Source organism: Somniosus microcephalus, chromosome 31 (genome assembly GCF_052327205.1).
Source record: "Somniosus microcephalus isolate GS21.2 chromosome 31, FLI_Smic_1.0, whole genome shotgun sequence".
NCBI lineage: Eukaryota > Metazoa > Chordata > Chondrichthyes > Squaliformes > Somniosidae > Somniosus > Somniosus microcephalus.
In genome coordinates, this window is record NC_141017.1 from 23,410,591 (window position 1) to 23,426,341 (window position 15,751).

General features: G+C 49.5%; 1 long non-coding RNA gene across 1 annotated transcript in view; it reads left to right on the plus strand.

Moving 5' to 3' along the window:
• LOC147097641 (uncharacterized) overlaps positions 1-5,721 on the plus strand; it is a 47,314-nt gene extending 41,593 nt beyond the window's left edge. Inside the window, exon 3 of the long non-coding RNA XR_015074297.1 lies at positions 5,433-5,721. This is a non-coding gene — a long non-coding RNA (uncharacterized LOC147097641). The remainder of the gene's footprint in view (positions 1-5,432) is intronic.
• Positions 5,722-15,751: the final 10,030 nt, after the last annotated feature.

Genomic DNA, 15,751 nt, shown 5'->3' on the forward strand with positions numbered 1-15,751 from the left:
CCTCTTCCACCTTGAAGGACAAGGGCAGCAGGCGCATGGGAACACCACCACCTCCAGGTTCCCCTCCAAGTCACACACCATCCTGACTTGGAAATATATCGGCCGTTCCTTCATCGTCGCTGGGTCAAAATCCTGGAACTCCCTCCCTAACAGCACTGCGGGAGCACCTTCACCACACGGACTGCAGCGGTCCAAGGCGACGGCTCGCCACCACCTTCTCGAGGACAATTAGGGATGGGCAATAAATGCTGGCCTTGCCAGCGACACCCACATCCCATGAACGAATTAAAAGACCAACTTGGATGAGGTAGTGGAGGGTTAATAGCCTCCTTGGAACTGTATCAACATGAGTTCAGGGCAGTTTGGAAAATTGAACAGGGGGGACAGAAAAGGTGTTTTCTCGTTTTTCTGTTTCCACTTTCCCCAGCTGTGTGCGTCGTGTCTCGACCAGGAGTCCTCACCCTCAGGCCTTTGCTTTCTAATTGACTGTGTGGAGGTGCATGTGTGGCCCGAGGCTATTTGTCCCTAAAATTCCGCTTTCCCCGAAGGCGCGAACCCTGACCCTGCTTCTCCGTAGCGTGGTGCATTGAACCCGACTTCAAACTCTGTGCCCTTTGCAAATTTGGAACAATGTGGGCTCTTTGGAAACAACCTTGGTGCACAAGTAATCAGGCAAATGACAAGAAGGAATCGGTTGTCAGAAGGGAGGAGGGGCTTCAGGGATGCCAATTCTGGTTGGGCGTGTGCCCTGGAGGTTTCATCACTGACCTCTCACCTCCAACCTCTGCACTCCCGCCATTGGTCAATTGGGTGCCCGACACGTCCATCCTAGCACCTGCCGACCCACGCCAGTTGGAAAGTTAGCAGACTCTTTGTTGCCTGATCGGACGACTCTTGGCTGTCTGTCAAACACACCTTCCCCCCCCACCCCCCATCTCCATTAACTAATAAACAAGCGTTCAAAGAAAAAAAACAGAATTTTTTTTATTTTAATACCCCTCCTCTGATCTTTCTCCAGGGTTGCTTTCAGCAGTGTCCAAGAGACTAATCTTTCATTCCTGGAGACTGCAGGGCAATCCTGGAGGCTTGGCGGCCCTACAACAACAACAACTTGCATTTATATAGCACCATTAACGTAGTAAAACATTCCCAAGGCGCTGCACAGGAGCGTTCTAAAAACAAATTTTAACACCGAGCCACATTAGGAGATATTAGGGCAGAAAGCCTGGTCGAAAAGGTCAGTTTTAAGGAGCGTCTTGAAGGAGGAGAGAGAGAGGCGGAGAGGTTTAGGGAGGGAATTCCAGAGCTTAGGGCCGAGGCAACTGAAGGCACGGCCGCCGATGGTGGAGCGATGGAAATCGTGGCTGCTCCAGAGGCCAGAATTAGAGGAGCGCAGAGATCTCGGAGGGTTGTGGGGCTGGAGGAGAGAGTACAAAGATAGGGAGGGGCGAGGCCATTGAGGGTTTTGAAAACAAGGACGAGAATTTGAAAATCCTAAGGGGATTTGGCTTGCATGTCAATTTGAATTGTAAAATCCCAGCGCCCGTGACACCCGCATTCCAGCTGCCTTCTGAGTGTAACGGCAGAGCAGTCAAAAAACCCTTTGAGCAATCTGTGGCCTTTTGCAGCATCAGAGCTACACGCACCATCCCTGTCACATAGGATCTGCAGAGAGATGATGGGATGGATTTTCATTGGGCCGTGGAGGCGGGATTGGAGGCGTGTGGGGGGTTAAAATCCCGAAATCGGGGGGGGCACGAACCCATCCCGCACCCAACCCGCCTCCATGCCAGTTTCAAAGGAGGCGGGTACCCGAAGGGATTAGTGCCAATTAACTGCCTGTTAACAGGTAGTTAACAGGCAGTTTTTAGCCTAATCCTTATTTTTATTGCTGAAGTGTGGGATTCCTGACGCCAAGTTAGCGGGCTGAAGGGCTTGGAGGGTTCGAGATGTCCGGTGTTCAGGTGAGTGATGGGTGCATGAGTGCAGAGGTAAGTGTGTTTGGTGTGTTTAAAGTGTTTAAAGAAGTTTTACTTACCTTTACGGCCTTCCTTCCTTCAGGTCTCGGGAGTCCCTCATCTCACCGGCACAGAAAGCAGAATGGCTGCGAGCTGTCAAAAATTGCAGCATTCAGCTTTCTGTTCTGGAGAGATCCTGAGAGGAAGGAATTAACTTGGAGTACAGATTGTCAGTGTTTGACAGCTTCAAACAGCTGTGAAACGCTGATATTTCATCTGTCAAAAGGTCTTGACAGATGAAATGTCAATCTGTGACGTCACCTGTTGCCGGGTGGCCCTCTAATTGGCCTGCTGAGCCCGCTGGGCGGGTTTAACAAGGTCAATCAAGTCAAAATCGCGTGGGTTGGCTAGAACTCGATGGAGGCGGGACTACAACCCCGAAAGTTGTAGTCCCGCCTCCTACCCGCCTCCTCAATGAAAATCCTGCCCGATATCTCCAAAGGCTGGACTGCGCCAGACAGAATGTCGAGCAGTGTCGAAGGCCTCCCGGGCCACAACGTTTCCACAGGGAGACAATCAGTGAGCAGACTAGCCATGCCGTGTAAGGACTGCGTTGTGCTGTGACCTGTCATCAGCACTCAGTGAGCCACTCCCATCAGAGGACATTCACTGCACTGGAGGTCTTTCATTCTAACTTGGGTAATAGTGTAAAATTAGCTGCCCATTGTATAAAACGAGTCTAACCACCTCCCCTTGACATTCAACGGCATCACCATCACCGAATCTCCCACCATCAACATCCTGGGGGTCACCATTGACCAGAAACCTAACTGGACCAGCCACATAAATACTGTGACAACAAGAGCCGGTCAGAGGCTGGGTATTCTGCGGCGAGTGTCTCACCGCCTGACTCCCCAAAGCCTTTCAACCATCTACAAGGCACAAGTCAGGAGTGTGATGGAATACTCTCCACTTGACTGGATGAGTGCAGCTCCAACAACACTCAAGAAGCTCGACACCCTCCGGGACAAAGCAGCCCGCTTGATTGGCACCCCGTCCACCACCTTAAACATTCACTCCCTCCACCACCGGCACACCGTGGCTGCAGTGTGTACCACCTACAAGATGCACTGCAGCAACTCGCCAAGGCTTCTTCGGCAGCACCTCCCAAACCAGCGACCTCTTCCACCTAGAAGGACAAGGGCAGCAGGCGCATGGGAACACCACCACCTCCAAGTTCCCCTCCAAGTCACACATCATCCTGACTTAGAAGTATATCGCTGATCCTTTGTCATTGGGTCAAAATCCTGGAACTCCCTCCCTAACAGCACTGTGGGAGTACCTTCACCACACGGACTGCAGCGGTTCAAGAAGGAGGCTCATCGCCACCTTCTCAAGGGCAATTAAGGGTGGGTAATAAATGCTGGCTTTGCCAGCGACGCCCACATCCCATAAACGAATAAAAAAAATGTTTCTTTCCACTGAAGTCGATAGAAGGGGGAATCAGGCGGGGGCATATACTGGGCAACCAATTCGATATCGCCAATTTTACTCCGTCACGCAAAGTTCAAATTACCCCCACTGCGTTCACTTTTGATTTTTTATTGATTTATTTTTTAAAAAGGAAGGTTATTTTAATTCTGCGTTGACTCTCGGTTGGCGTGAGGAATCGCAAACGCCTCCCCCCAGCTCATACCATTCCTACCCTGCCCCAACGCCTCACCCTCAGTCTTTCATGATTATGTTTTGGGTTAAAGTCTGGAAGGAAAAAAAAATGACATAAAGACTCTGGAAAACACTCAGTGAGGACTTAGCTTCCCTGGTTTAGGATTTCGTGTACTCCCTAAGACTGGTAAATCCTGTGACGCACTCCAGCTACATTTTACTGGATCTTAGCTCATCCTTTGAACTGGAAAGATTACATTTCATATTTGCATTCCAAATTTTGAGCAGCTTGAAGAGGCATCATAGACAGGCTTTGATTCTGCCCTCAGAAAATGCTGGAAACACTCAGCAGGTCAGGCAGCATCGAGGAGAGAGAAACATAGAAACATAGAAAAATAGGAGCAGGAGTCGGCCATTCGGCCCTTCGAGCCTGCTCCGCCATTCAATATGATCATGGCTGATCCTCTCTCTCAATACCATATTCCCGCTCTCTCCCCATACCCCTTGATGCCTTTTGTGTCTAGAAATCTATCTACAGGAAACTCTCGTTTAAACGGCACCTAAATATCCAGAATTCTCTATTAACCGGCAAAATTCTCGCTCTGAAAACAACACCTCAATAACCAGCAATGTTGCCGAGTCCGAGTCTCCCGCAGTGGCCGAGTTAGTCAGTGGGGGTGATTCTCCAAACTGCCACTACTCGGCTTCTTGGCGCTGTCGGAAGTCCAAACACCTCAATAACAGGAGTCTGACTCTCCCGCGCTGCCGGGAGTCTCTTCTGATCCGCCATTTTACAGGGGTACTGTGTGTCTCCCACGCTGCTGGTAGTCATTGCATTGCATTACCCTCAACTGGCAGTCCTGTACTTAATCAAGCATCTTCCACCATCCATTTAACACAACATTCTGTGGGTGACTACCCAATTACTGTATACTGCACATTTCTTGATTTTTTAATTTTTCTTTGTTAAAAATAGCCTCGGTAGATAACCCTCTCCGTCATCCGGAATTTTTGATCAACCGGCAACACGCCGGTCCCATCGGTGCCGGATACCAAAGAGTTTCCTGTATCTCCTTCTTAAATACATTCAGTGACTTGGCCTCCACAGCCTTCTGTGGTAGAGAATTCCACAGGTTCACCACCCTCTGAGTGAAGAAATTTCTCCTCATCTCAGTCCTAAATCTCCTACCCAGTATCCTGAGACTGTGACCCCTCGTTCTAGACACCCCCCCAGCCAGGGGAAACATCCTCCCTGCATCCAGTCTGTCTAGTCCTGTCAGAATTTTACATGTTTCAATGAGATCCCCTCTCATTCTTCTAAGCTCTAGTGAATACAGGCCTAGTCGACCCAATCTCTCCTCATACGACAGTCCTGCCATCCCAGGAATCAGTCTGGTGAACCTTCATTGCACTCCCTCTATGGCAAGTATATCCTTTCTTAGGTAAGGAGACCAAAACTGCACACAGTACTCCGGGTGTGGTCTCACCAAGGCCCTGTACAACTGTAGTAAGACATCCTTGCTCCTGTACTCAAATCCTCTCTTAATGAAAGCCAACATACCATTTGCCTTCCTAGAGAGAGAACCCGAGATCTGTCGACCCGAAATGTTGACTCTGTTTCTCTCTCCTCGATGCTGCCTGACCTGCTGAGTGTTTGCATCATTTTCTGTTGTTATTTCAGATTTCCAGCGTCCGCAGTGTTTTGCTGTTGTATTGATTCTGCCCTCACCTGATGTCCCCATACGTCTGTTTTGGCAGTGTGCCTCGGGGCCAGCGTTCTAAAAATGTGTTCCTTTACTGTCATTGTAGGCCTGGAACAGCAGCCCGCCAGCAGTGGTACAAGGCCGCACCTCACCACACCCTCTCCCTGACGTCGCTGCACACATCCAGCGAGGTAGCATTAGTGAGCTTAAAGAGCTCGCACGGCGGAGTCAGAAAGCACAGGTGAGAAGTCGGAAGTGTTGGTGCGGAGGATAAGCACGAATCTGATGCCCAATGGCCATACAAAAAGAAAGAAGGATTTGTACTACTTTAGCGCCTTTCACGACCTCAGGACGTCCCAAAGTGCTGTACGTCCGCTTTTAAAGTGTTGCCACTGTAGGAAACGTTCGCCAATTTGCGCACAGCAAGCTCCCACAAACAGCAATGTGATAATGACCAGATCATCTGTTTTAGTCACGTTGGTTGAGAGATAAATATTGACCAGGACTCCCCCTTGCTCTTCTTTGAAATAGTGGCTGCGGAATCTTCTACATCCACCTGAGAGGGGCAGACGGGGCCTCAGTTTAACATCTCATCTGAAAGACGGCACCTCTAACAGTGCAGCACTCCACTGGGAGTGTCAGCCTAGATTTTGCGCTCGAGTCTCTGGAGTGGGACTTGAACCCACGACCTTCTAACTCAGAGGCGAGCGGGCTACCAAATGAGCCACGACTGACTTGGCTAGTATCAGTGACCTATCTGCTTTGGAAAATACAACAGTGTGTGGACATCGGGCAGCCTTGTTCTGCTGTTTTTGATGTTCGGTGGGAAAGGTAGTGAAAATTCTAGCTATGTTTATTCAGGGCATCAGTTAGCTGTTTGATATAATAGACTTGCATTTCTATAGCGCCTTCCACGACCACCGGACGACCCAAAGCGCTTTACAGCCAATGAAATACTGTTTGAACTGTAGTCACTGTTGTAATGTGGGAAAAGCGGCAGCCAATTTGCGCACAGCAAGCTCCCGCAAACAGCAATGTGATCATGACCCAGATATTCTGTTTTTTGTTATGTTGATTGATAAATATTTGCCCCAGGACACCGGGGAGAACTCCCCCTGCTATTCTTCGAAATGTGATCTTTTACATCTGCCTGAGAACGCAGACGGGGGCCTCGGTTTAACGTCTCATCTGAAAGACGGCACCTCCGACACCTCGTAGGTCATAGAGTCATAACGGCACAGAAGGAGGCCATTCAGCCCATCGAGTCCGTGCCGGCTCTCTGTAGAGCAATCCAGTCAGTCCCATTCCCCCGCTCTATCCCCGTAGCCCTGCAAGTTTATTTCCCTCAAGTGCCTATCCAGTCTCCCCTTGAAAACATTGAGTGTCTCCGCTTCCACCACTTCCGTCGGCAGCGAGTTCCAGGTCCTCACCACTCGCTGCGTAAAAAAGCTTTTCCTCACATCCCCCCTGTATCTATTGCCCAAAACCTTAAATCTGTGTCCCCTAGTCCTTGTACCATCAAGTAGTGGGAACAGCCTTTCCCCGTCTAGCCTATCCAAACCCATCATAACCTTGTACACCTCTATCAAATCACCCCTCAACCTCCTTTGCTCTAATGAAAACAAATCCAGCTTCTCCAACCTGTCATTGTAGCTAAGATCCCCCATCCCCGGAACCATTCTGGTAAATCTCCTCTGCACCCTCTCAAGGGCCTTCACATCCTTCCTAAAGTGTGGTGACCTGAACTGGACGCAATACTCCAGTTGTGGCCTAACCAGCGCTTTATCAAGGTTCAGCATAACTTCTCTACTTTTGTACTCAATACCCCTATTTATGAAGCCCAAGATCCCATATGCTTTGCTAACCACTCTCTCAATATGTCCCACCACCTTCAGGGACCTATGCACATTAACTCCCAGGTCCCTCTGTCCCTGCACACTCTTTAAAACTGTGCCATTAAGTGTATATTGCCTCTCCCTGATCCTTCTGCCAAAATGCATCACCTCACACTTCTCTGCCCATTCTGCTAGCCTTTCTACAGTATGTCCTGTTGCAGTCGACTGGTATCATCCTCACTGTTTGCCACAACCCCAAGTTTGGTGTCATTGGCAAATTTAGAAATTCTACTCTGTATTCCAATTTCCAGGTCATTTATATATATATAAAAAAAAGCAGCGGCCCCAGCACTGACCCTTGGGGAACACCACTGTCTCCTATCCTCCAGTCTAAAAAACAGCCATTTACCACAACTCGCTGTTTTCTGTCTTTCGGATGAGACGTTAAACTGAGGCGCCGTCTGCTGTCTCAGGTGGATGTAAAAGATCTCATGGCACTATTTCGAAGAAGAGCAGGGGAGTTACCCCCGGTGTCCTGGGGCCAATATTTATCCCTCAACCAACATCACTAAAACAGATGATCTGGTCATGAGCACATTTGTTGTTTGTGGGAGCTTGCTGTGCGCAAACTGGCTGCCACGTTTCCCACATTACAACAGTGACTACACTTCAAAAAAGTACTTCATTGGCTGTAAAGGGCTTTGGGACGTCCTGAGGTCGTGAAAGGCGCTATAGAAATGCAAGTCTATTATTATTCTTGGGAAATGTTCTCTTTATTACCCTTTGAATGAGACAGTTGCACCCAACCTCCCTGGCACTCGAACCCTTCACTACATACACAGCGAGCAGTTGGCATGGATCAACTTTGCCAGTCCCTTTTGTAATCTGAAACAAAACTTCAAGTAGGTCACAGTCAAAGAAAACAAGGGCACTTTCCTTTAGCCTCGTCAACATTTGCAGCTGCGCAGTCGAATCTGTATTGAATTCATGCCGGGGGTGGGGCGGTGAAGAAATAGCCAACCGGGGTGTAAACTGGGTCCGGCACTTGCGAAACGGACGCACTTAGATTACACTCTAAGGACCTCACAGTATTCGAAGTAAAAGATCACCGCGGATTGAATCCCCCCCCCCCCCCCCGCCCGCCCCGCTTTCTAATCTGCACAGACGTGCATTGCTATTCAGGGGCGGATTAGGGCAAACATGCGTGCGTCGGGCCCTGTGCATTTCCTCAGCTGGCAACTTCTCCAGCAGAAAATGGGTCAGCACGCATTGAGACTGTTGTTCATCCGTGCGCGCATTATCTCTTAAAACATAACTTTGCCGTCGGTATTTTTATTCTGCGATAAAATATTCACGAACCGTGTTATTTTTATCCATTATTCTAATTTGCCAGCTCTTTCTTTTAAAGTAACATATTAAACTTTAAAAACCCTGCCCAGCATCTACGAAAGCCATCTATTTCTTTCATGACTGTACGTGTGTACATGCGCTGAAATGCAGTGGAGAGAGGCCCCTGCGATAGCGCGGTGCGCTGGAGCGTCCAGGCGTGAACGCAGAGCGGTGGGACACTGCCCGACTCTCACACAATGGGATGATAGCAAAATACTGCAGATGCTGGAAATCCGAAATAACAACAGAAAATGCTGGAAAAACTCAGCAGGCCAGGCAACATCCGTGGAGAGAGAAACAGAGTTAACGTTTCAGGTCGAAACCCTTTGTCAAGAGTCTTGACAAAGGGTTTCGACCTGAAACGTTGACTTTATTTCTCTCTCCACGGATGTTGCCTGGCCTGCTGAGTTTTTCCAGCATTTTCTGTTGTTATTTCTCGCACAATGGGACTTTAGAAAACAAAAAAATCCTCCTCAAAGGACGTAGACGCGTTCTGGAGAACGGTTTCATCGGTAGCGGGAGCCTCTCTGGTGCCTCGCCCAAGTGTTGTCGGCCGTGGCTCAGTGGATAGCATCTTGTGCCTGCGTCGGACGGTCGTGGGTTCAAGTCCTCCCACCTGAGCCTTGGGTGCATCATCTAAGCTGGCACTCCCGGTGCGATGCTGAGGGAGTGCCGCACTGTCAGAGGTGCCGTCTTTCGGATGGGACGTTAAACCGAGGCCCCGTCTGCTCTCTCAGATGAACGTAAAAGATCCCGCGGCACTATTACGAAGAAGAGCAGGGGAGTTGTCCCCGGTGTCCTGGCCAATATTTATCCCTCACTCAACATCACTAAAACAGATGATCTGCTCATTATCACGTTGCTGTTTGTGGGAGCTTGCTGTGCGCAAATTGGCTGCCGCGTTTCCTGCAGTGACTTCACTTCAAAAATGTTTAATTGGCTGTAAAGCGCTGTGGGACGTCCTGAGGTGATTTCTTCTTTTTACACAAGCAGCCATTCCTCTCGTGCCAGCTCACGCAGTGACCGCTGGCAGGGCATTCGACCATGGAAGGCACACGCCCAACATTCTCGAGTTTGCATTTTCCAGCGAGGGCTTTGCCGCGATCGAGAGCAGAAATCCTGATCTATCCCCCTCCCCCTCTAATTCTAGCGGGGGAGTTGCTGAGACCAATTACAGCACTCCTGCTGTCACTCCACCCAACACAAGGTGGACCAGGGGTCAAACCTAGCTCCCCGTGCGTTGTGTGCCTCAGTATCAAACGGGGTGGTGCATTAACCCAGCACATTTACAGGAAAGGCAAAGCCAGAAAATCACCCCAAAAAACGCCACTGTACGTATCCTGTCAGCCCATGGCTCAGTGGGAAGCATCCTCGCCTTTGATATCAGACGGTTGTGGGTTCAAATTCCCACTTCAGAAACTTGAATATAAACATCTAGGCTGACACTCCAGTGCAGTGCTGAGGGACTGTCGGAGGAGCCGTCTTTTGGATGAGACGTTAAACCAAGTCTGCTCTCTCAGGTGGATGTGAAAGATCGCATGGCACTAGAAGAGCAGGGGGAGGTGTCCTCGGCCAATAGTTATCCCTCACTCAACATCACTAAAACAGATTATCTGGTCATTATCACATTGCTGTTTGTGGGAGCTTGCTGTGCGCAAATTGGCTGCCGCGTTTCCCACATTACAACAGTGACTACACTTCAAAAAAAGTACTTCATTGGCTGTAAAGTGCTTTGGGACGTCCGGTGGTCGTGAAAAGGTGAGATATATATGCAAATCTTTCTTTCTATCCTTGCTGCTTGCCCAGGGAGATGTTGGAGGTTGCAGCTATGCAGAGTGGGTGCAGGCGGCAGTCAGCGACAGTGCTGCGGTGACAAGCAGCGAATGAGTTAACGGGGATTCATTTAAGTGGAATTGACTGGATTTACGTACTTGAGAGCTCGGGGTTAGAATGTGCAGTTATCTGTTCTCTCCTCCTGTCATATTTGGTCTGATCATTGCTTTGAGCTCGACTGCAGACGACGGTGCCTTTGTGAAACCCTGCGGTCATCACTCGTCTTATTAATTTGTAACAATGCGGCCAGTCCTTAGTGAAATTCTTCAGCCAGATGTCTACTGGGAAAGCAGGGGTGTTATATAAGGATGAGTCAAAGGATCCCAATTCTCGGCCTCTTTTAATTGGGCCGGTTAGATTGAATTATTACTTTGGTCGGAAACAAATGTTGTCATTGCAGTTTAAAAAAAAAAGAAAGACTTGCATTTCTATCGCGCCTTTCACAACCTCAGGATGTCCCAAAGCACTTTACAGTCAATGAAGTACTTTTTTTGAAGAGTTGCAATGTGGGCAAACTAACCATTTTTTAAGAAGTCATTGAAGATTAGGTTAAAATGCGATAAAGGGAAGCAGAAACTCTATTTTTTTTCTTGATATCCCCCCCAGGTTGGATTCCACTACCAGGCTAACCCACGGCTCTCCTGACTCGCCGTGAGGTGTTGTCTTTCCCGTTGGGCTTTGGAGCAGAGGGTGACCCTTTCTCGGTCACATTCTCCTGCCTCGACGGCAAGCATTCTCTTCCCCCGCCCTCGCACCGAGTCCCGTTCACCCGTCTCCCCTGTGCTCGCTGACCTACATCGGCTCCCGGTCCGGCAACGCCTCGATTTCAAAATTCTCATCCTTGTTTTCAAATCCCTCCACGGCCTCGCCCCCTCCCTATCTCTGTAATCTCCTCCAGCCCCACAACCCCCCCGGAGATCTCTGCGCTCCTCTAATTCTGCCCTCTTGAGCATCGCTGATTATAATCGCTCAACCATTGGTGGCCGTGCCTTCTGTTGCCTCGGTCCTGAGCTCTTGAATTCCCTCCCTAAACCTCTCCGCCTCTCTACCTCTCTCTCCTCCTTTAAGACGCTCCTTAAAACCTACCTCTTTGACCAAGCCTGTCATAATTTCTCCTTACGTGGTTCGGTGTCAAATTTTGTTCGATAACGCTCCTGTGAAGCACCTTGGGACGTCTTACTATGCTAAAGGCGCTATATAAATACAACTTGCTGTTGTAGCACTTCCTGTTCTTTTGCTTATCATTTCCAAATATTTCCACCTGCGTCCATGTCCTGGGTGGGGCCGGCGGGGGCGGGGGCGGGGGCGGGGGTGGGTAAAGCTTCAGATCCAGATCTTTTTCTCTATGATTGAGAAAGCAAGGAGCAGTGGAAAAGTCCAGAGCACTGAGACAGCACGCAGGTTGGACAAGTGGAAGCAGTGAGGCGTGGGCTCAAATCCCGCTCCAGCGGCTCGAGCACATAATCCAGGCTGATACTCTGAGGGCAGTGCTGCGCTGTCGGAGGTGCCGCCTTTCAGATGAGGTGATGAACTCGAGGCCCTGTCTGCCCCCTCAGGTGGCCGAGAACGATTCCACGGCGCTACTTCGAAGAAGAGCAGGGGGAGTCCTGGCCAACATTTATCCCTCAATCAACATCATTAAAAACAGATTATCGGGTCATTTATCTCATTGCTGTTTGTGGGATCTTGCTGGGCGCAAATCGGCTGCTGCATTTCTTACATTATGACAGCGACTACTCTCCTAACGTAATTCATTGTCTGTTAAGCACTTTGGGACCTGCGGTCGTGAAAGGCGCTATAGAAATGCAAGTCGAAGAGTTTTGAGATCCTGACATAGAATAAGCTACATGACAGTGGAATGAATCTTGACTACAACACAGTGAGGGTACGAGGATGATTCTCTGCGCAAGAGTTCTGGGTCAGAGTGTGTATCATCGCTACTAGCCTCAGGGAAAAAAGCATTCAAGAGGCTACTTTCCACCAACATTGAGTATCCTGCAGTGTGTACATCATCCCCCACTTTATTACTTCTACTCAATGCCAATGCGGCCCAGCTACTGCCATGGATAAAATCACACCAGGGATTTAGGGTAAGTAACAAAAGGCAAAGCTCTCCGCAGCACACCGACTTGCCTGTAACAGGAAACCAAGGCAACGTAAACAGAACTAAAATCTTGTTTTAATGAGCTCAACATAACTGCACCATATGAAATTGGAAAAGGTGATACTGCAAGAGGAACAGTGTGAAATTTGGTCCACTTTTCTTAGACCAATATTCGTTGCAGATGGTTGGGCTGAGAACAGAGCTCACCAAATAGGGTCAGTCGTGGCTCAGTGAGTATCACACTCACCTCCGAGTGAGAAGGTTGTGGGTTCACGTCCCACTCCAGAGACTATGTGCACATAAATCCAGGCTGACACTCCCAGTGGCAGTACTGAGGGAGTGCCACACTGTCGGAGGTGCCGTCTTTTGGATGAGATGCTAAACCCAGGCCCCGTCTGCTCTCTCAGGTGGATGTAAAAGATCCCATGGCACTATTTCGAAGAAGAGCAGGGGAGTTATCCCCGGTGTCCTGGGGCCAATATTTATCCCTCAATCAACATCACTAAAACAGATGATCTGGTCATTATCACATTGCTGTTTGTGGGAGCTTGCTGTGCGCAAATTGGCTGCCGCGTTTCCCACATTACAACAGTGACTACATTTCAAAAAGTACTTCATTGTCTGTAAAGCGCTTTGAGACGTCCGGTGGTTGTGAAAGGCGCTATAGAAATGCAAGTCTTTCTTTTCTTTTTACCATCAAAGGCCCTCACCCTACATGGGGAAGCCTATGGCGTTGCCCCAAACATGCTGCGCGGCCTTCGTTTTCCTATCCGTTTAGCTATTTGCTGGTGGAGTAAAGGGCAGGATTTTCATTGTGCCGTGGAGTCAGGATTGGAGGCGTGCGGGGGGTTAAAATCCCCAAATCAGGGGTCCCGACCCCTTCCCGTACCCAACCTGCCTCCATGCCAGTTTCAAAGGAGGCGGGTACCCGCCCCGCACTGGGACCCGCCTACCCGAGGCGGGAAGGGATTAGAGCCAATTAACTGCCTGTTAACAGGTAGTTAACAGGCAGTTTTTAGCCTAATCCCTATTTTTGATGTTGAAGTGTGGGATTCCCGACGGCTCCAAACCACGCCAAGTTAGCGAGGCGGGCCATCGGGTTGAAGGACTTGGAGGGGTCGAGATGTCGGTGTTCAGGTGAGTGATGTGTGCATGAGTGCAAAGGTAAGTGTGTTTGGTGTGTCTAAAGTGATTAAATAAGTTTTACATACCTTTTCTTACCTTTTCAGCCTTCCTTCCTTTAGGTTCGGGGAGTCCCTCATCTCACCGGCACAGAAAGCAGAATGGCTGCGAACTGTCAAAAGTGACAGCCTGCAGCTTTCTGTGCCGGTGAGATTTCTAACTGAGTCTGTGGAGAAGGACTCAGGTTAGAAGTCAGACTGTCAGTGTTTGACCGCTTCAAACAGCTGTGAAACACTGATATTTCATCTGTCAAAAGCTCTTGACAGATGAAATTTCAGTCTGTGACGTCACCTGTTGCCGGGTGGCCCTTAATTGGCCTGCTGAGCCTGCTGGGCGGGCTCACCAAGGTCAATCAAGGGAAAATCGCGTGGATTGGCTGCATCTCGATGGAGGCGGGACTACAACCCCCAAAGTTGTAGTCCCGCCTCCTACCTGACTCCTGAATGAAAATCCAGCCCAATGTATTTGCTTTCCGGATGAAAGGCACAGTGACTGGCAATGTTCCCTCTGATCTATTTTTCGGCCCATTCAAAAGCCCACGCATTGCGCGGTTTTTCCATTAAAAAGCCGGTGAGCCAGCTGCGCGGGACCTCAAGACCGCGGCGCGGCTGCGCGGCTTAACGGGGAACATTGGTGCCCGGCGGCTGAGCAGATAAATCCGCCGCCCCACTTGGTACAAGAGCCACATTTGCTCAGAAGGTCCCAGGTTCAATTCCCAGTCAGCGCTGAGATAGTTGACCTCAGCTTGAACCCTAAAATTGGCCTCTAATCTATCGGCCGGGAGCATCTGCCGGGGTTCCAGCTCCTGGTCACCAGCTCGCAATTTCAGCTAGAAAGTAGAGGCAAGTGTGGATGTCAGTCGAGGACAGGATCAAGCTTACCTGTGATGTCCACACTGTTGGTGGGATTGCAACACTCACTGTCTAGACGCACGCATAAAGTCAATAGAAATTTACGGCACAGAAGGAGGCCATTCGGCCCATCGTGTCTGCCGGCTGTAAAAGAGCTCTCCAGCCTAATCCCACTTTCCAGCTCTTGGTCCATAGCCCTGCAGGTTATGGCACTTCAAATGCACATCCAAGTACTTTTTAAATCTGATGAGGGTTTCTGCCTCTCCCACCCTTTCAGGCAGTGAGTTCCAGACCCCCACCACCCTCTGGGTGAAAAAAGTTCTCCTCAACTCCCCTCTAAACCTTCTACCAATTACTTTAAATCTATGCCCCCTGGTTATTGACCTCTCTGCTAAGGGAAATAGGTCCTTCCTATCCACTCTATCTAGGCCCCTCATCATTTTATACACCTCAATAAGGTCTCCCCTCAGCCTCCTCTGATCCAAAGAAAACAACCCCAGCCTATCCTCATAGCTAAAATTCTCTACTCCTGGCAACATCCTCGTAAATCTCCTCTGTACCTTCTCCAGTGCAGTCACATCTTTCCTGTAATGTGGTGACCAGAACTGTACGCAGTATTCGAGCTGAGGCCTAACTAGTGTTTTATACAGTTCAAGCATAACCTCCCTGCTCTTATATTCTATGCCTCATCCAATAAAGGCAAGTATCCCTTATGCCTTCTTAACCGCCTTATCTAGCTGTCCTGCTACCTTCAGGGATCTGTGGACATGCCCTTTGTCTCTGACGTTCTTTGTTGGTGATATTCTTTCTGTCTTTTTTTCTGTGAATTCGCTCCCCTTTCCTATTGCACTCCTGACACAGAGTCAGATCAGGTCCTGTATGCTGGGTGGAAGTTTCCTTTCTCCGCCGACTGTAATGAGCCTCCATACTGATGGCCTGAACCAAACCCTTGTGGGTGGGTGAGCAGTGAGCACCCTCGTCTACAAAGTGGCAATCTCAGTTATATCGGCTGCAAGAACAGGAACTTAGGACCAGGAGCAGGCCTTTCAGCCCCCTTTCCGCCACTCAGTTAGATCATGGCTGGTCTGTATCTTAACTCCCTCTACCCGCCTTGGCTCCGTAACCCTTAACACCCTCGCCCGACAAAAATCTCTCAATCTCAGTTTTGAAATTTTCCATTGACCCTCCAGCCTCAACATCTTCTTGGGGGAGAGAGTTCCAGATTTCCACC